This window comes from Perna viridis, chromosome 15 (assembly GCF_037379345.1).
Source record: "Perna viridis isolate PV_CMFRI_1.1 ecotype Kerala chromosome 15, ASM3737934v1, whole genome shotgun sequence".
In the NCBI taxonomy this organism is placed as follows: Eukaryota; Metazoa; Mollusca; class Bivalvia; order Mytilida; family Mytilidae; genus Perna; species Perna viridis.
In genome coordinates this window covers 13,515,046-13,536,704 of record NC_142459.1, presented here as the reverse complement: position 1 = coordinate 13,536,704, position 21,659 = coordinate 13,515,046, and the positions used below count along the sequence as shown (strand labels likewise).

The 21,659-nt window shown below is 31.9% G+C and overlaps 2 long non-coding RNA genes across 2 annotated transcripts; both read right to left on the bottom strand.

Moving 5' to 3' along the window:
• Window positions 1-673: 673 nt before the first annotated feature.
• LOC148597019 (uncharacterized) lies at window positions 674-2,470 on the bottom strand. The gene is made up of 3 exons (XR_015919151.1): window positions 2,342-2,470; window positions 1,243-1,268; window positions 674-893 (listed from the first exon to the last, which is right to left on the bottom strand). It is a non-coding gene; the product is annotated as an uncharacterized LOC148597019 (long non-coding RNA).
• A 7,159-nt stretch (window positions 2,471-9,629) lies between these two features.
• LOC148597018 (uncharacterized) lies at window positions 9,630-12,255 on the bottom strand. The gene is made up of 3 exons (XR_015919179.1): window positions 12,128-12,255; window positions 10,563-10,588; window positions 9,630-9,857 (listed from the first exon to the last, which is right to left on the bottom strand). It is a non-coding gene; the product is annotated as an uncharacterized LOC148597018 (long non-coding RNA).
• Between the last annotated feature and the right edge of the window lie 9,404 nt (window positions 12,256-21,659).

The window sequence follows — 21,659 nt, the reverse complement described above, 5'->3', positions numbered from 1 at the left end:
TTAAAGTTATAATTCCAATTTATGGAGCATGGTTCACGATACTTGGGACCTTTAGAAAGGATTTTACGCAGAGATTCGTTTTCGATAATGGTTAAATTTCCAGTAACGACGTGACCAGAAGGACTATATTTGAATGGAGAGGTTTTGCAGTTTAGCCTTGAAGTCCTCAACCTCAAGGTTCTGCAATAGCCTTTTTTAATTGAAAATATTGGATGCGATGGGTGAAGTATAGGAATATGAAATAATTGGTATGGATTTGTCTTTGAAATATGGGGGAATTTTAAAAGTTTCAAAAATCATTTCTTCATGCGGACAAGTCATGCCAAGCATCAATTTCAATATTTAGAGTATACGTGTTTATTTGTTAAGTATTAATTTTCAGAGGATCCTTTCCCTACAGGTGCACCTGGTCCATGCTCCCAGTTTTTAGTGGAGTGTTAGTTGCTCATTTGCTTTTGTTAGTTTGTATGCACGATTCTAGTTACTGTATGTTCTTTGTTGTGTATGTCCGTTTTTCATGTCTGATCTTTGTTCATGGATTACATTCTTTAGATTACTGCTATAACATTGGTTTCTTTGATTACTCTTTCAGTGAAAGTAATAATAGACAATAGAAATCATTGACACTAGAATAACGGGATGAAGGAAAATGAGTTAAACTATATAACAACACTTAATTAAATATATCTTTTATTAGATAGGATATATGTTAATATCGGTAACATTTTACTTTTGCTGTATCTCTATCAACAGACTATGAATTACTTTCTATAGTAATAACCCTTTTTAAAGCCCTTATAGTATCGCCCATATCCGTGTCCATATCGACCTCCTTTGGCGGATCTCTTGTACCTGTATCTTTTATATCTGTACGATTTTCCATAGTTCCCTTTCTGTAATAAACAAGTAAAGTACAGATGTTTGTTATTCTATTTGTTTTCTATTTCTTTTAAAACAGTAAATATTCGCCTGATACCTATAAAAATTAGAGTTGATCATAAAACAAAAGTCTTCTTTTATATCTGTTTTATTGTATTCTTAAACATCTTGAGAGAAGTGACGTATATTTTCTATGATTCTTTTTGCTGGTATTAGATAACCTGAATGACAAATAGAACATGTTCCATTCGTTCGTTACATGTCTTGATTCCATAAACCAATATAAAAGTTACATATTGCTTCTAAATCGCCTTAATATTCTAAACAACTTATTCGTTTAATTATTTTAGTTACTTAACTTACCTTGTGGCCGTGCGAACTGCTGGTCTCTACAAGACAAAATATCGTTCAGACGTTATTTATAATATTCCTTCTGTTTTTCATATCAGGTTTTTGTCCCTGGATTACATTCTTTTGCTTTTCTCATGTAAGAATGGAAGTAACTTGGACTGATTTTATTGTTTCAAATGAAAGCTTGATAGGGTTTTGTGAAATTGAAAATAAGACAAACATATCACTGATGTCAAAAGTTGGTTTCCATATCATAGGCTAACCTCCTTAAACCAGCGAATATTAGTAACTTCAAAGGGACACCATCAGTTGTGTTATTACGTTCACTACAGGTGTCAATTGCTATCATACTATGAAAGTACAATTGATCGTGGGGTTCCAATTTTGGCGGTCTTCGTCTCTAGACCAAAACACGAAATTTAGTCCCAACGAATAGTAGATTCCTCTTGATGTTTATACTGAAAATTTTAAAAACCACAAATTCAAGAATCCACGAATTTGTGTTTCTTCCTTGATCCATGAAACTTGGTATCCACGAATTAAAGTAATTTTATAGTACCAAGAACCGGTTGAGACGTTACTTGTTTACTCTTAGTCACCTTAATATTTAAAAGAAATAATCCCTTAAATACTGATAGTTACTTGACTAACCTATTTTTTAACATTAGGACAAGTAATTCATAACACGAGTTGAACCAAGATCCAGGTTTTCACGATAGTGGACTTGTGTTTGAGCTGCGTATTTAAATCTACATTTCATGTTTCAAATTATGTTTGTTTTTTGTTTATTTTTTATTTTTCTATTTTTGTTTTATTTTTCATCAATATTTAGAAAAGGGATGAAGACTTATTTTTGGTCGTACATGTATTGATGATTTTTTTTATTTTCATCTAAATCTCTACATGCAGTGAATCTTAATATGGAGCCAATTTCATTTTAAACTTGTTCAAATGTAGATTTGAGAAAAATGTTTCGACATGTGCATTACATATATATTATTTTTTGCCTTTATCATGATATCATGACTATTATTATACGAGATTTAAAAAGTACCCGTGTAATGAAATAATATTGCTAAGGATAAAGACATAGTAACTTATTGGTACTTACCTACAGTTGTTAAGCAAACAACACAGACCATGGCCAACAGAAGCAATATGAATGATACTTTCATAGCAACTGGTTTGTATAATTGAATGCAGAAAGAGAAAAAGACTGGGTGCAGTATAACCTGGTTGAAATCACTGTCATATTTATACCAAAGTCTCCACACGGATCACAAGACATAATTCAGTCACGATTTATTTACTAATGTTCCCATGTTACTTACAATGTTTCTATCTTTTGTTTGTGTTTCTATTTGTGTACTGACATTTTAAATCTTCTTTTTATATTGTAAAACATAAAATAAAAAAACAGTTAGAAAAATTGCGTCAGGTATAGATTGTAACCTGAATATGATTATGCAATTCGAACTTTAATTCTTCGAAGCAGATGAAAGCAAAATATTGATGTTTTACTACAGGCCCTTCCAAGTAAGTGTTTTACGTTACGTTGTAACAGTTTAACAGTTATTGCATATGATAAAAGCAAATGTGATGTTCCCGTGAATTTGCTCTATATACATTACTTTTTGTTTTATTTCAGATTAATATTTTAATAATTTCATACCCGCGTATTATAGACTACTTCCGAAAAGAAATATTTAATTATCAAGTTTTCTTTGTTTTTTTTTCTTCTGACAAATGAAGGTTTATCAGAAGTCTAAAACGACGGTTGTAACACTTTTTGAATTAAATTAACTTCAATGTGATACAATGATAATTAGATTTTAATAAGAATTCACATAATCATTGTGGAGTTAGTATTGTTTATAAGAGGCAAACTCGATTTGTGTATGAATTTACTGCCTGTATATAATAATAGGTTGTATATTCTTTATAAATAAAAGTTAAATTAAAAATGGGTTAGTATGAAATATATGTATTTTTATCATTAATTTAAGCGGACATTATATTGTTAAATCCAGCTGCTGTTCAGTTTCTAAAGTTCATGTATGTTGTAGCAGATCTCGACTAAAAGTTCATTTATTTCATTTTGAATTGATAACATGAAAAAAAAATTGAACATGATAATATAACATTAAATGACCAGTATCTGTTTTATGTTCAGGAAAACAACAAATATCAGAAACAGATGTCCTTATATAGTCATGGTTAGATATAGAAGTACAGTAAAATAGTCAAATGATTCAAGATTACAGCGGAAATCAAAAGAATGTAATCCAGGGACAATGACCAGACATGGAAAACAGACATACACAACAAAGAACATAAAGTAACTGAAATAAAACATATAGAATTACAAGGCAAATGAGCAACTCGGACACCACTAAACACTCAGAGCATAGACCAGGTACACCTGTATGGTAAGCGACCTCTGCTTTTCTAGAAAAACCCGCCAAGTTGCTCAATAAATGTTAAGTCCAGGGAAGACGAAAGAGGAAAGGAAAACTATAGCACTTTGAACAAATCAGTTTTTCCTAATACTTCACATTTACGAATATATTTTTATCGCCAGTAAATAAACTGTAGCATTTTTGCATTATTTGACCACTTTTATAATTCGTCGAGCAAAGAACCAAAATTATCTTTTATTTATATTTCAACCTATTTTGTCCACAGAAAATTTACATATATAGGCAACATCAGGCAGCTCACTGTCTTAGCTGTTCGATGGTACCACGAAAGTAAATAAAACACCGAAAACCTGACGATTCCTAAAATTAAATAGTTGAAATAAAAAAGGTGAGTTATCAAATGACAGTCCATGAAAAATTCAGGCAGATGTTATGATATGGATGTCACAGGTTTGATTTTATTCTTCTGAACGTTTTGTTCCAATGTAATGTTTATGAAATATGATTATCGAATGGTATAAAGATTGTTTTATATCGATAATGGATGGCATTTTAAAGTTTCCTAACAGGGCAACCAATTTTTGTTCTAATTAAAGAAAACTCTTTCATTTGTTAATAAATGTTAATTCTTTCTATGTAATTTATTTTTCTTCAATCGTTGCAGTTCATCGAAAACCAACTTAGAAAAATGATGTGTTTGTGATATCAAATGATGAATTTAAAAAACAAAATGACATGTGCCAACCACTACAATCAAGGGAACCAATGCCACAGCGGCAACCAAAAGAATACAATCCAGGGACAAAGACAAGACATGGAAAACAGACATACACAACAAAGAACAAAAAGTAACTAAAGTCATACATACAAAGTAACAAAAGTAAATAAGCAACTCGGACTCCACTAAAAACTGGGAGCATGGACCAGGTGCACCGATAGGGTAAGGGTCCTCTGCTTTTCTAGAAACACTCGCCGAGTTGCTTATAAAAAGTCAAGTTCGGGGTGAACAAATGAGGAAAGGAAAACTATGACCCGTTGAATAAATCAGCTTTCATGGTGCTGATGGATACACAATAACGATCCACGAGTTCATGATGACGACCATAAAACTTCTGTAGTGATGACTTCAATCTTGTAGCAACATAACCCTTTTCCAGAAGCCTATTTATTAGAGTTTTAGCGCGATACAAAAAGTCAAGCTCTGGCATAACGTTGTGATATGAACACTCCATACGCAGGATCCGAAGTAATGTTGCCAAAGATGAAAGGAAAGTTGACAACTCTGAATGAAGAGGCATCACGTTTGTCGTAACGTAGGAGTTTTGACAGTTTCTGAGCTGTCTCGAAAGCCAATTTTTCGAACCTTAAATCTCCGTATGTTATTTTGGGGTCTATGTCTGGTGAAGACATTTAAACATGTACAGAATTAGCTTATATTGAAAATGACATAGCTGCTCACTTAAACGATCCTTGACACAAGCGTCGGCCAGCAAAATGTTATCTACAGTGTGCTACGCATATTGGAACATTGGTACTTCTTTAGTCTACTTGAATTGTCAAGTAATATGATTAATATTTGTACCATGAATTCATTTTGTATAACTCATACCATTTATCTTTTTTAACGTGTGTCAATTGCGTCTCAAAAAGATGAATAGGCTTGCTTTATTAAATCGAAATAAAATGTGTTATTGTTTTTTAAAGAATGTCATCATAAAATTCTGCTTGAAAAAATATAAGTTCTATATCCGTGTTTAATATAACTTTTATTACAGATTTTTACAACATATAGTGATATTGCCGGATACGTACCTTTGTCCTATATCGACATTTGATATTCGGAATTGATCATCTGTGTGCTTTGCAAAATTTGATGGGACGACATTCAGGCAACATGATTCAGAAAAGCTAAAAATTCAGCGTAATTTGCCCAATGGATGTTTTCGTCCTTTATGTTTCTAACATTTCTGATATTTTGTTCATAAGAAAACTGTTATGCCTACGAATATTAACCACAAATGAAATTTCCCGAGCGCATTGAATACCGAGAAATCCATTTTTTTTAATTTCTTTCATGAATTTATTAAAAATAAAATATAAATCCTAATCCTAATCCGAGTTGCTCATTTACTTTTGTTACTTTGTATGTATGATTTTAGTTACTTTATGTTCTTTGTTGTGTGTGTCTGTTTTCCATGTCTTGTCTTTGTCCCTGGATTACATTCTTTTTATTACCGCTATAATATTGATTCCCTTAATTACTCTTAATCATTGTAGGCAGAGAACTTTCTGAAATTGCATGGAAGGGCACTTCGTTTAATGTATTGGTAGTACATATCTGTTGGGGTTATCAGGTTGGAGTTTTTGATTACATGTGAAGTTCGCCAACGTGTCTAAAAACGTGCCTACTTTGTTTCTAAATACAGACGACGTCAGTAGCGTGATTTTCATTTTTTACAATTACTTTTTCATTGACAAATTTGATATCTGCATGGTATAAATAAGGTTTAAAGGAACCCGTAATTTTTATCATATATTTTCTGGAATTTCTCCTGAAAGTACCTTGATATGAATGATAACTTCATCTCAACTGGATTGTGTAAAGTAATACAGAAACAAGACTTCGAGTGAACTTTAACCTTATTTATACCAAAGTCTTAAACAGGGATGACTTTTTCAGACTCGATTTAGTTGCTGAGGTTACCATGTTTTTTATATTGTTTCCTTCTCTTGTTTCGTTTTCTATTTGTGTTTTGGCATTTAAAATGTTGTTTTTTTTACAATATTACATAATATCAAAAACAAGTTTTAACAATTGTGCCTGGTTTAGATTACAATCTGATTATAAATATGCAAATGGAACATTAATTCTTTGCAACAGTTGAAAAATATTGACATTTTACGACAAGCCCCTTCATGTACCGGTGAGTTTTCCAAAAGTAAGCTGAAGCGGAGTAACTGTTGTTGACTAAGATGTAGGCAAACGTGATGACTATTTATTCAGAATTGTCTACTTTCTTTTCATCTGTGGCAACATCCCTTCAGCACCTGCGTATGGAGTGTTCATGTCACAGATCATACGTTATACCAATGCTTGCAGAGACTACGCAGACCTTTTGTATCACGCTAGAATTCTAACAAATAGGCTTATGAAGCAGGGTTATGTGGCTACAAGAAGTTATCACTACAAAAGTTTTATGATCGTCATCATGAACGAACTCGTGGACCCTTACGATGCATGCATCTGCGCCATGAAAACTGACTTTTTCGACGTTTCATAGTTTTCCTTTCCTCTTTTGTCGACTTGACTTTTTATGAGCACCTCGGCGGCTATTTCTAGAAAAGCAGAGGACGCTTACTCTACCGGTGCACCTGGTCACTGCTCCCAGTTTTTAGTGGAGTTCAAGTTGCTCATTCGCTTTTTGTTCTTTGGTATGTATGATTGTGGTTACTTTATGTTCTTTGTTGTGTATGTCTGTTTTCCATGTCTGGTCTTTGTCCCTGGATTGCATTCTTTTGATTACCACTATAATCTGAATTCTCTTGATTACTTTTTGGCATAAAATCAGTCCAGAGTGAATTTCTGTTTGACTAAGTAGGGTTTATCGATATAATTATATTGAGAAAGAATCCTTCGCGACAAATTGATTTGTAAAGAGAAGTACATGTATGAAATTAAGGAACCTAATAATCATCATAAAGTGGCTAAGTGAGGGGTGCACGATGCATCCTCATCCTCTCCCACTAATTGACTTTTGCTTTTAGTTTGAAACATGCAAGATGTATTCGGTTTTGTTCAAATTGTTCATCATTTTTGTTCTGTTCAGATATTTTAGACTTTTTTGTCTCGATTATGATTGTATTAAACATTTATTTTTGGTAAGATATTGTAAGTTTGTTTGCAGGTTTGTGAAAGAGTAATCAAGGGAACCAAGGCCATAGGATAATCAAAAGAATGTAATCCAGGGACAAAGACCAGACATGGAAAACATATATACACAACAAAGAACATAAAGTAACTAAAATCATACACACAAAGTAACAAAAATAAATGAGCAACTCGGACTCCAATAAAAACTGGGAGCATGGATCAGGTGCTACGGTAGGGTAAGCGTCCTCTGCTTTTCTAGAAAAACCGGCAAAGTTGCTCATAAAAAGTCAAGTACACAAACGAGGGAAGGAAAACTATGACCCGTTGAATAAATCAGTTTTCATGGTGCTGATGGATACATCATAACGATCCACGAGTTCATGATAACGACCATAAAACTTCTGTAGTGATGACTTCAATTTTGTAGCAACATAACCCTGTTCCAGAAGCCTATTTGTTAGACTTCTAGCGCGATACAAAACGTCTGCGTAGTTTCGGCAAGCTCTGGCATAACGTATGAGTTGTGATATGAACACTATATACGCTGGAGCCGAAGGGATGTTGCCACAGATGAAAGGAAAGTTGACAATTCTGAATGAAAAGTCATCACGTCTGTCGTAAAGTTTGGTCAATAGTTTTCCTTTACCATCGATTTTTAAGTGAAGGTCAAGATATGAGGCTGACTTCACAGTGTCTGTAGTATCCTTCATCTCAAATTCTTTTGGGTAGATGCGACGTATCAAATCCCCGATATTAGGATTGTTTAAAGATAATAAGTCATCTATATAGCGGAAACTGAGATTGAAGGATCTAGCCAAACGATATTCTTTCTTTCTGATCAGATCAGCTATAAAAGAAGTCTCTAAATTGTTATTTTGACTTTCCACCTTTGACAATATTTGTTAATAATAAGCTATTATTGGACGAATTCACAATGGTAATAAATAGTTCATTTTTATTCTAAATATAACTTCCTTGTATATCCAAAATCAAATTCTGATAAAGAAAAATAAGTTTCATAATAGATCTTCATTTCGTTTATCATGTTTTGAATTGATTGCAAGAAAAACATTTAACATATCAATCTATGAGGTACATGTTTTGTTTGGTTTTGTTTCTTTTTATGCGCTGTGTTGAAACATGCGTAGCAGTGTGTAGATATTTTATTGTTAGCCGACGCTTGTGTCACGTATTGCCAAACTGAGCAAAGACAAAAAAAAACTTCGCTTGTTACCTCACTTTTTTACTTACGAGATTTCTTGATCAGAAAAGATGATTGTTCTTTAAAATCTCATCTTTCATAATACTTAACTGATCTCGTTTACTCCGGTTTTGGTCGTAGTAAATATACACTGCATATTTTTTTATTTAAGATGTCTTTACCGTTACATACTCATACATGTAGCACTGAATACCAGGAATGAAACAAAACTATTCATAAATCGGAAATCACATTCGCAATGACAGTTATTTTGTTCATTTTACCAATTGTCAGGATTTTGAAGCGACCATCTTTCATGTTATGAGTATTCATCATTATCTATTTGATGAATATGTTCGTTACTGTTTTATTAAAATTTCTTCATGTATGAAGTTTCAATGCGTATCTGTGTAAGTGTAATTAGAAAATATGCTTTCCTTATATGCTATAATTTGTGTCGAATGTTCGGAAAGAGATACAAACAAAGTTTGCTCCTTAAACGTCCATATTTTACTGGAATTTATTGGAATGTTTCTTTTCAGCAATTTGCATCAATTTCAAATAAGCATCAAAGTAACTTTGAGTGATTTCATTCTGTTTCATATGAAAGCTTGATAGGCTTTGGTAAAATTGAAGTTATGTCCCTTACCCTAGGTATACCTCCTTAAACGTTCATATTTATTTCACTTAAATAATGACATATACTTAAACCGGTTAAAATTAAGTTTAACAAAAAAGTAATTTATACGGTTAAAATGTTTTATTATAGTTCTACCAAGCATCGAAATATATGATTAAGAGTGTATGTTTTTTTTATATAAATAAAGTTTTGTGAAAGAAAATTTATGTGAGAAATAATTGACAAGAAAAAAAGTAAGACAAACGATTTAAAATATATAACAACTCCTAATTAAACATATATTTTATTAAATAGTATATATGTTGATATCGGCAACATTTTACTTTTGTCGTTGCTGTATCTCTATCAACGGACTATGAATTACTTTCCAAAGTAATAACCCTTTTTAAAGCCTTTATAGTAGCGCCCATGTCCATGTCCATGTCCATGTCCATATCGACCACCTTTGGCGAATCTCTTGTACCCGTATCTGTTCGATTTTCCGTAGTAGCCTTTCTGTTATAAATAAGTAACGAACAGATGGTTATTTTTCTATTATGTTCTAATTCACTAAAACTAGAGTAAAATAAAGTGGTTGATTGACAAAAAATCATGAAACATTGTGTTGAATAGGTCATGAAACAATGGTCATTGTTTATATTCGTTTTATCTTATTCCCACAGTTAAGGGAATGGACACATATTTTTCATGAATCCTCCTATCAACGCACATCTTTTGAATTTACGGATAATAGAAAACCTGCTTTAAAACAAAGTGTTTTCCATTAATTCGTTACTAGTGTCAATTTCTTACATACCATACAAATAACCAGTTAAGACATTACTTATTGGCCCTAAACCAACTAAAGAGTCTAAGGATTTATCCACTAAAAAGGCAATAACAGTGTTTTGACTTTATTAAAAAAAAATGATTTATGGATGAGGCATGGGATCGGTTTAAGCGCGAGGTTTTGTCGATTTTTTTCCGATTTGTACCGAATTTGTTTTACATTTCTAGTCAATATAATTTATAGTTTTTTTTTACTGCAATTCTTATCATCTATTAAATCAAGTTTATTTTTAAACGACGCGTTTATTACATTTATTCTGCACTGTAGGTTCCCGATAGTTAATGACCATGTATCATCTATTAATATCCTGCTATCGTATATTGATTGCTCAAATAAAATGATTGCGATGTAAATAAAGTTTATAAACATACCCTATGTCCATAATAACTGCTGGTGTCTACAAAATTAAACAATGTTCAAAGGTTATTGACTATCTGACGAAGTCATCAATATAACCAACTAAGGGAAGATTTTTACTTCATAAAAAGAAATATAAACAATCTTAAAAAAAAATGTAAGTTATGACGTCACAATACTTTTCTTTACTATGACGTCATAACTTATGACTAATTTTACACTTACGATTTTTTGTGAAAAGGACCACAGACATTGTATATGGTAGAGGTGATTCATGAAGAATTGGCAATAATAAAAAAACATAAACTTCCATGTGCATATTGTTTTTTGCACGGAGTGCAATAAACAAAATATGCATAAGACACATAGAAAATTTAGTTATTTTTCAATTGACAAAATTTTTATCATTGCCAATTCTTATGAATTAATTTAAAAACATATTTATATCTTTAAACATATAAAAAGAAGCCCTGAATTTAACTGAATAGGGGCGTGTCAATATTTTTTTATTTCAAATTAATTTATCTATTTTAAACCTACAATTTCATTTAAAATCACAACAAATCACAATCATAATGTTGTCAGTGATCAATTCAATCTCGACCAATCGAAAAAAAAAAACAACAAAAAAACAAGAAACAAAAAAAAAAAAAACAAAAAACAAAAAAACAATTACAAATCTTTAAAAAAATAACTCAAATTATCAAACATTCTAGTGAAGTCAGCGAATATTAAACTTCAACGGAACAACATTAGATTTGTTATTCACGTTCATTGCATGGGTCAATTGTTATCAATCCAAGAACCGGTTGAGAACGTTACTTATTGACACTTATTTTTAACAGGTTATCCGTTAAATATAGACGGTTACCTACCATTTCTGTGTTTATTTATTTCATCCCAAGAAGTAATGAAACTATGATATAATCTTTCACTTTATTGGAGTTGACTTTCGGCTGCTCGTTTTAATGCATATTTCATATTTTATTATTATTATTATTATTATCATTTATATTATTATTTAATTCTTGAAAACGAAATAATCTTCTTTTTGTACCTCTTGCTATGATGATTTTTTTTTTCAATTTGTGATACAGTTTCCACATGCAGTCGATGATAACTTTAAAGTAAGCATCAAATTCTGATTTCGATAAAAGTTCGATTAAAGAGAATGAAATTTTTTGTACATTTCATTAATTTCAAAATGTTTTATTCAGTAAAAATGCAATTGAAATAATTATACAATCAATACAATAATTATATGGCAAGGATTCTGAATTAAGCAGGACTTGACTTTTTATGAGCAACTCGGTGGGTGTTTCTAGAAAAGCAGAGGACGCTTACCCTACCGATGCTCCTGGTCAATGCTCCCAGTTTTTGACGGAGTCCGAGTTGCAAGGATTCAGAATTAAGCAGACCTTAGACAAATTCCGTCTCTTTTAAACAAGTACGTATTGAATTAACGTAGTACATGCAATTTGACACGATGAGCTCATGTAACGAAACAGTATTCCATACTTTGAAAACATACAACACAGTTTTAAGATAACTTTTGCTATTTGAACTTATTGGTACTTACCTACAGTTGTTAAGCAAACAACACAGACCATTGCCAAAAGAAGTAATATGAATGATAACTTCATCTCAGGTGGATTGGAAAAAAGAATACAGAAACAAGGGGAGACTTCCAGTGAAATATGACCTGGATGGAACCACTGCCTTATTTATACCCAAGTCTTAAACACGGATCACTTGGTAATATCAGTCACGATTTTTATTTGCTGATGTTGCCATGTAATTCATCATGTAACTTTCGTGTTTCTTGGTGTGTGTTTCTATTTTTTTCATTTTTGATACATTTATATAATTTCAAAAATAAGTTTACAAAATGATGTAAGAATAAGATTGTAACCTGATTATGATTATGCAATTTGAAATTTACTTCTTCGCAGCAGATGAAAAATATCGATTTTTTACCACAGGCCCTTTTAAATATCGGTTTGTGCCAAAAAGTACTCTTAGACAGAGAAACAATTGTTACATAAGATATAAGAAAATGTGACTTAACCATGAAATTGTTCTATTTAAATTTATCTAAGAAAAAATATAGCGATTCCATATCTATGTTTTATAGACTACTTCTGAATGATTTTTTTAGTTCGTAAGCTTTTCTCATTTGTATCTTCTTATTTCTGAATTAAGCTTTTGGCTTTGTTGAACTAAATTAACGTCTATTTGAATTAGGTGGTGAACTGTGCCAAGATTTTAATAAGAAGTTGAACAAATGAATACAAGACTAATTGTCGTAGAACAAGAAATGATTAAAATAGTCTGACTCAATTTGTGAACATATATAAATTGACTGCATGCATATAATAAAAAAAAAAGATTTATATACTTTATTTAAAATTATTAATTCAAACGTAAGGAATTTGGTTACTTTGATGTATATGTTTCTTAAACAATTGTTTTAACTGCCTGTACATAATATACACTGTATACCCGTCATAAAGAACAACTAATTTAAACGTAAAGAATAAGGTTAGTATTTAGTATATATTTGTTGATAAACAATTTGAGTGTACTGTATATTGTCAATTCCACCTGTTATTCAGTTTCTAAAGTTCATGTGTGACATAAAATGACTGAAAAAGTGGATTAAATCACGTTGACATGATTCACTTATTGCATTTTTGAGATGATTACATGAACAAAAAAGTAGAGAACACGATATTACGACAGAAATTGACACAAAAAAAGTATGTTTTTTATCACGTTGATATTATTCAGTAACGTAAAACGCGATAGCATCCGACTCCAATCAGTGTTCTCTGCGGCTAAGACAAAATCAGGTAAGCTCGGTTTGGCTTCTAGACTTAAACAGCACTATCATTATCATTGTTTAAACCCTAAGTCTGTATTCCTTTTTTTCCTGGGGGGATCCACATTTCAAATTCTTTGTTTGTAGGTGTAATTATAGTCCTTTCATGTTCCATATGATGTGTGTCTGTTTCGTTCTCTGTCGTATCTTATCCTTGGAATATTTTCCTTTGATTTCCAAATTGTTCTTCCCCTGATTACTTTTATGTTAGTGGTTTTAGACCAAAGTAGCTGCATTGCCTAGATGGCTTCTGTGTCATTAACAGTGACAAGGTATGAAGTTAATCCGTACGTCAGAAATACAAAAAAAATATTTTACTTCAATATTTTCATCATCGTTGTTTAATGTTGAACATAGTATAACAAAAGTTTAGTATTTCTAGTCTCTTAAAAGCCAATTCATATCGTGAAGTAAAGTGGTTTTCCTTGGCAAAAAGGACAAACCTTAAAGGACATTTTGATGAAAAAAAATCGCCATTCGAAATATCCTTTATGACTTTTTCTTTCTATTTCGAAATAATGTTTTATCACGTTTCGTTTTTATTACGTCTAAAGGTCTACATAAACTCTAGAACCAATTCCGGACTGGGAAGTTTAGGCGAACTAACACTTCATGTTGTCGATATATTAAATTACTCCCTTTTATGTCTTCATTGCTATTTTAGATAGTTCTATGCTTAAATGACAACCGAACCAAGCACACAGAAAAGATCAAACTTTTAGTGATCAAACTGATTTGTCGTAATTGAGTCTCAGCTAGGTTTCGTAATACCGACTTAATGCTGTTGTTAAAGCATTTTTACAAAAATGAGAGGTTTTCGTTTGCCGAACAACAAACATAAGCTCCCTGGGGACACTTTCTTGTGAGCAAATGAAAAAAGTGTTTATAAAAAATAAGGCAACAACTGATTATAAATGGAAATGGAGTAATATGCAAACATTTATACATTTTTTTTTCTGTAAAAAGGGTATGGTTTATATCATTTTATAATAAAATAATTAAATAAAATGGAAATATTTTTTAACTACAATTTCATCACCTCTCAGTATCTCTCATTTGTTTTATGTTGTTTTATGTTGCAAAGCAATGTAATCATACCTGGTTTACCTTCTTCATCTATGTCAGACATTCAGTAAGTAAAAAAACACTAGTTAGTTATAAAAATCTGACAGGGTACATTTTGCTCTTACTGGTGCTAATTATGTTTTAACATCTCTAAATATGTCTAAAAAATACTTGTCTAGACTAAGTCTCACCATGTCCAATCATGTCTCAACAAGGCTCGACTGTGTCTAGACTTGCCTTGATCAAGTGTCGACTTGTCTGATCTTGTCTTGACTTGTCTTGACCAAATATTTACCGGTCTCAACCTGTTTCGAACAGTCTTGAACAGCTTACCAGTCTTGAACGGTCTTTAAAAAGTTTCGACCAGTCTCAAATGAATCTACAAGAATCCATACAAAAACATTACATAGCTGGATCTGCAACATGTACAACCAAACCTCTTTCAAAACTTTTAACTTCTATACTCACTGCTTTCAAAGAGGGTTTGCAGTCCTACAACAACACTTGTTACTCCTTTAGTGGTACTAATTCAATTTGGATCCTTTTGGAGACAACCAGTTCAAGAATATCATCAGAATATAATAGCATTAAAACCTATGATTTTTCAACACTGTATACTTTTATTCCCCATACAGTTAAAATCCAAATTTAAAAAAAATAAACATTGTTGTTTTCCCCCCAAAATGGTACACCTTGATATAAATATATGGTTGTTGTTAGAAAATCTTAGTAAGAACTAATTCCAAATCATCTTCCACATATACAGAAGACGTTTACAAAATGCTGGGATTTTAATCGACAACGTATTCGTCAAGTGTGATTGACGCGTTTTTCAACAAACGATCGGCATTCCAATGGGAACAAATTGTTCCTATCTACTTGCTGACATATTCCTTTACTCTTATGAAGATGACTTTATAGCTGATCTGATCCGAAAGAAATAATATCGTTAAGCTAGGTCCTTTAATCTCAGTTTCCGTTATATAGATGATGTATTACTATTTAAACAATCCTAATTTTGATGATTTAATACTTCAAATCTACCCCAAAGAACTTGACGACTTTTCATTCAAAAATGTCTACTTTCCTTTCATCTATGGCAACATCCTTCAGCACCTGCGTATGGAGTGTTCATATCACAACTCATACGTTATGGCAGAGCTGACCGAGACTACGCAGACTTTTGTATCGTGCTAGAAATCTATACAATAGGCGTCTGGACCAGGATTTTGGTGCGACAAGATTGAAGTCATCACTACAAAAAAGTTTTATGGTCGTCATCATGAACTCGTGGATCGTTACAGTGTATCCATCTGCGCCAGGAAAAGTAATTTGTTCTACGTATCATAGTTTTCCTTTCCTCTTACGTCTACCCCGGACTTGACTTGTTTTGAAGAACTCGGTGGGTGTTTTTAAAAAAAAACAGAGGACGCTTACCTGACCGGTGCACCTTGTCAATGCTCCCAGTTTTTAGTGGAGTTCCAGTTGCTCATTTTTTTTTTATTATTTTGTATGTATCAATTTTTTATCCTATGGTCTTAGTAGTGTATGTCTGTTTTCAATGTCTAGTCTTTGTCTCTAGATAACATTATTTTGATTACCGCCATAACCTTGGTTCTTTTGATTACTCTCTCAAACTATCTCGATGACCTATTCCAAGTCGTCTCGACTGGTCTCGACTAACTTATCTCTGTCTCAAGCAGTCTCGACTTGTCTCAATAATGTTCAGTGTATCTGTTGTCTTAATATTAATGTAAATAGCTCCTTAATTGAACACGTTGAAGTAAAGAAAAGGTAGCAGTATGAGAACATTTAATTTGTTATTGCAAACATACGCAATACATGAAATCACACAACGATGAAACATGCCACATCAAGACTCTTCCCTCCTCAGTTCTATTGATTGTTAATAACGAATGATACAATTTTAATCTGCATTTGATGAATATAAATTTAAGATTACATGTTTTACATTAAATTGTCATTAATTTAACAATTAAGAAGAAAATGGTTTGCATCATCCACAACTGCAAACTCTAAATAACCTTTGATATCTAGGTGTTTTAGAGGATCGCCCTGTTTCATAAGCATTGATATCTAGGTGTTTTATAGGATATCCCTGTTTCATAGCCTTTGATATCTATGTGTTTTATAGGATATCCCTGTTTCATAACTTTGGTATCTAGGTATTTTTTAGGATCTCCCTGTTTCATAACCTTTGATATCTAGATGTTTTGTATGATCTCGCTCTTTCAACTTATAGTTTGTAATGGTTGGTGACCACTTATTCTAAATTTTATAATATTTTGTCAAATAGTTTTTTTTTGGATATAAAAATAATGTTCCATTATTTTCTACATTCTGTAAAGAAAAATAATATTCTCTGCTTTCAAACATTTACCTGTTTTCATTGTTATCTTTTAAGCTTTTCTTACACGATATATTCAGTCTAAATTGATTAGAATTCATTCATAAACATGATGGAAGGACAATGAGAAAAAAGATGGTTGAAATTCAATTTTAAAACATCTTCTGAACAAAAGATTATAGTATCATTAAGCACGTATTTTTTTGCAATTACGTAGGTTATGCAAAATATAAAAAATGTCATTTATGCAAAAGGAGACTACAGTGGTTTATTCAAAACCAAATTTTTACATTATCAGAAACTTCGTTTAGACTGGTTATATAAGGAAAGTATGTAAAAATAGCCTTTTTGGATACAGGTCATACTCCATATAACGTGCATTCGGATACGTCCATCATATTTGAATAAGATTCAGTAATGGGAATGGGGAGGGCTTCGGGTTTAAATTTGTGCCCCCTATTTCCTGTATAGCAAACACTAAATTCCGGTTTACAAGTAAATATGCAAACCAAATCATGTGCATGTACATAGTAAAATCCTCTAATCAGTAAAGTCTTGAAAGTAGTGAAAAGGAGTTCATAGATGCTTAATACGCCCACCATTGAAATTTGAATCAAAAAATTAACAGAAATGTACACATTCAATCTACAGATCACCAAAATGGACACCTAGAAATAGAAATCAGAATTTGTGCAACATACGGCTAGACAAATCTTAGTTTACGCTTGTTCATACACCACTTCACGGTTCATATTGCCCAAAGGTGATCATTTTGCAAAAGTTGGTACAAAATAAAAAGAGTCTTTGAATAACTCAAAACCGTTTCCATTTCAGAAGGGGGTTTTCAAGTAATACTACCATCGAGGTGATATACTTTATAAAATCTGTCGAAACCTTGCAAACTTCGAAAAATAAGAATAAAAACCTGTATTTACTTTTTTATTATTATTTTTTTTATAATCAATTAAACTCACTTTTCACCAAGCTTCCTACACAGAGTCTGCATTAAAACTGCTATAACATATTGGAAACCACATACCGTTGTATTCTGCTTCTAATTTTCCATACACAGTTTCAGTTGTCCTTGTTTTAGCAGTCAATCGCAATTCAACTATAAAGAAACAAATATATAAAGGACATATTGTTGTGATAATAATAAAATAACCTACCCTATAGCAGATATACTGAAACAAAAAAAACAAAAAACAAAAACAAAATCACCAATCAAACAAAGGGTATCTGCACAGGTTTTTAACGGAAAAATCTAATAATGTGGATATTTTATTGAACAAATTTAGAACAATTGTCCAAATGTTAATGCATTTTATATAAGTTGTTTCCCTTTACTCCCATATAGTTATAATGAAAAACGTTTGATTTCTGTCATTTTTTCCAGGTCCAAATGACTCGCACAACGAATCAGAATCAGAATGAAAATCAGTAATATTCAACTATTATTGTTAAAGTACTAAAATATCAATGATATATTTTGAATTTTTCTATATGCTGTACACGTGTTACAAGGGATAACATATTACCAAGAGCATTATAATCAAATATATATTAAAATAAATATGAATCTGAAAAAAAAATTGATGAGTAATCAAGGGAACCAAGGTTATAGCGGTAATCAAAAGAATGCAATCCAGGGACAAAGACCAGACATGGAAAACAGACATTCACAACAAAGAACATAAAGTAACTTAAATCATACATACACAGTTACAAAAGTAAATGAGCAAATCGGACTCCACTAAAAAGTGGGAGCATAGACCAGGTACACCGGTAGGGTAAGCGTCTTCTGCTTTTCTAGAATGATAATATGAATTTGAACATTAATTGTATGCAAGACGTAAACTAACTAACTCGGGGGGTTTTTAACGTCATTGACTACCCTGTCAGGTATCGCACGGACGGTAAGACGTCAAGAGGAGCAAGCCTACAAAGCAGCGCAATTTCACATAATGTGTTAATTAGCCATTGTTAGAATGATGTTTCCTGATGTGTTTGTTTATTTTATTATTTTTGTTTTTGCCAATGAATTAAAGCTTATGTAAACAAGCTCATAAGAGAAAAACACAGTTTAATAACATGGAATACGCAGAAGCTTTACTTAAAAAAGCAAAAAGTGTTTACATTTGAAAGATTGTACTTTCTGACTCATTATGGCAACTTATTCCAACATCCTAATCATGTGTACAGTTGTGGTTTTCCCAACCAGCATGGGAACACTCAATAATTTCAGATTCCGAACCGTTACAGACCAAATTACTTAACCAAATGTTTGTCCGTCGGTGTATCTGGTATGTATATGGAAACATTGTTTGTCCTATATAAAAATAAGGAAAACAAGGACAATAACCTTCTTCCTGTTCAGAAAGCTATTTTCTAGTGTATTATTTAGATATTTTATTACTTATCCTTTCAATAAATGGTAATAACAAGTTTACTAATAGATTCTATACAATAAAGAAACGGAATAGTGGAGAAAGTCTATATGACACTTTTATTAAATAAAATCATAACGTCGTTACTATGCTGTAGAAGATAACTGTTCATCCTTGCTGACATAATATCAAAAGTATATACATTTTGGGCGTATTTGATGGAAGTGGTTTTATTTTTGCTTAAAACAAGAGAGAAGCTTACGATCAACAAATCATTCATTTTTTAATCCGAAATATTTTTGATTGGAAATTTTTCAGTAGGATTTATAGGAACTGTATTGGCAATAGAAGTGCAAATGATAGTAGCCAACTAGAGATATATGCACTTTAATCTGGTAAAATGTCCCGCCAGATTTTTTACACTTTTACCAGCCGAAAATAGTTCACAAAATATAGCATCTCGAAGAACATAAGAGTTCATTCTAGGACGTAACAAATGTATTTTAACAGTTTCATTAATTATCTTGAGAATAAGACATGATTTTACGCATTTTAGCCATTTACCAATTTCAAGAAATGTTGGTAAATTAAATTAAGATTCATCTTTTTAAAAAAAAATTGGCACATTCTGATTATAGATTAGGCTATGATATTTGTGTGTCAACGAAATGTGCAAATTGACCTTCCTGTACACCTGATCCACGCTTCAAATATGTTTCTCTATACGTGTTATTTTCATGTTATTTTGTGTCTGTGTCTGTTTTACATGTGTGGTTGTTGTTCTTAGGATGTAAACTTTAGATTTTCGTTCGAATAATCCAGGTTCCCTTGATCAACCTTTGATCAAATATATGTCAAATGTATCGTTTTACAAACAAAATAGATAAATATGATTTTACGTTTTGAAAAAACAACTTTCATCAAATAAGTTCGAAATATGAACGAAAAAAAAACTGCTTCAATGGCAGTCTCTGTGAAAATCAGGCAGTGGGTGAAACATGGTTTAAAACCCATTATGTTGAAAGTTAAATTGTACTATTTATACCGTCAGAATCAAGGGAAAGACAAGATTTGTCATACCACTGGTAAATTGAGTCATAACTTAATTGAAATGCACTGAGAATTTAATTCCCATGGGCAGATAACTCTGTAAAAACCTATTTTTGTCTAACATACTATTGACAAATCTCTGAGCAAATCCAGTAACGCCGAAGTCAAAAATGGTCTTTTTGAATAGACAAAACATCCTTGATTCAAATAATATTATCAGATTGGTGTGCATTTAGTATGCATGTTTCTGATGTTTCATATTTTGTCTGATTCTTACAAAGAATTGCATTACATATTTTGTCAGTAACAAATTTTCCCTTAACAAAGACAAATGAAAGAAACGATGTTTAAAACGGTCCCTTTTACGGATAAAGGGTATTAATAAAGCAACGTCCATTTACATGTCCTTTCATTGAAACAACTGATAGCTACGTCCTCATGGTGTGAACAATTGTGTTTTCCCCAACCAGAATTTTTACAACCAAAACGATTCGATACTGTTCCATTACACATCACTTTACTAAGCCATATCCTCCCTTTTCCTGCGTTAGTTGTAATAAATGATGCTGCTCCAATTGTACTACAATATTAACAAAAAAGTACTTTAAAAGTACTATTTTTCGTGGGGAACTAATTTTCGTGGTTTTCGTGGGTTGCCAAAACCACCAAATAAGGTCCCCAACAGACAGTATATTGCCATAGATATGTACACTGACAAAAAATAAAAACCACAAATTTTGAAATCCACGCAATTTTGTTTCTTCCCTTTCTTGCTGACTGCATACGCATATCTTATTGATTAAAAGGCAATGTAATTTATATTCAGTGAACCATGTCTTAAACGAACCCGTCTCGGAATTTCAAATCGGAGCGGTTTTAGTAGGTCATTCATTTCCCAATGTTCAAAATACATTTTAACTAATATGATAGAACTATATCTTGCTTAGATTGATTTTGTGTGGGGATAATTGGGGGTTGGTTTAGACAGGTTTCACTCAAAAATAGTCGATCAAATATTCATACTTTTCCTTTAGTTGTTGACAAACTACCATAGCCATTTCAACGTTTGTATGATTGCTGCCACAAACTGTCCCCCACTCATCATTGTGAAATATTTCAAGTCTGCCAACCACAGAGTCTGGTGATATGAATTCTTTTGCTAAGCGTATGGCACCTACAATATAAAGAAATGAAATGAAAAATCAAAGATAGGTGAAATAATCTACTTTAAAAGTTGGTATATTGAAAGAAAAAGAAAATACATATTGTTAATACAACAACCAGTTTCTTATGACGGTGATGGAACTTAAAGCTTTACTCTATCGTCCCATAGGCAACAAGATGATAGTTACATCCTTTA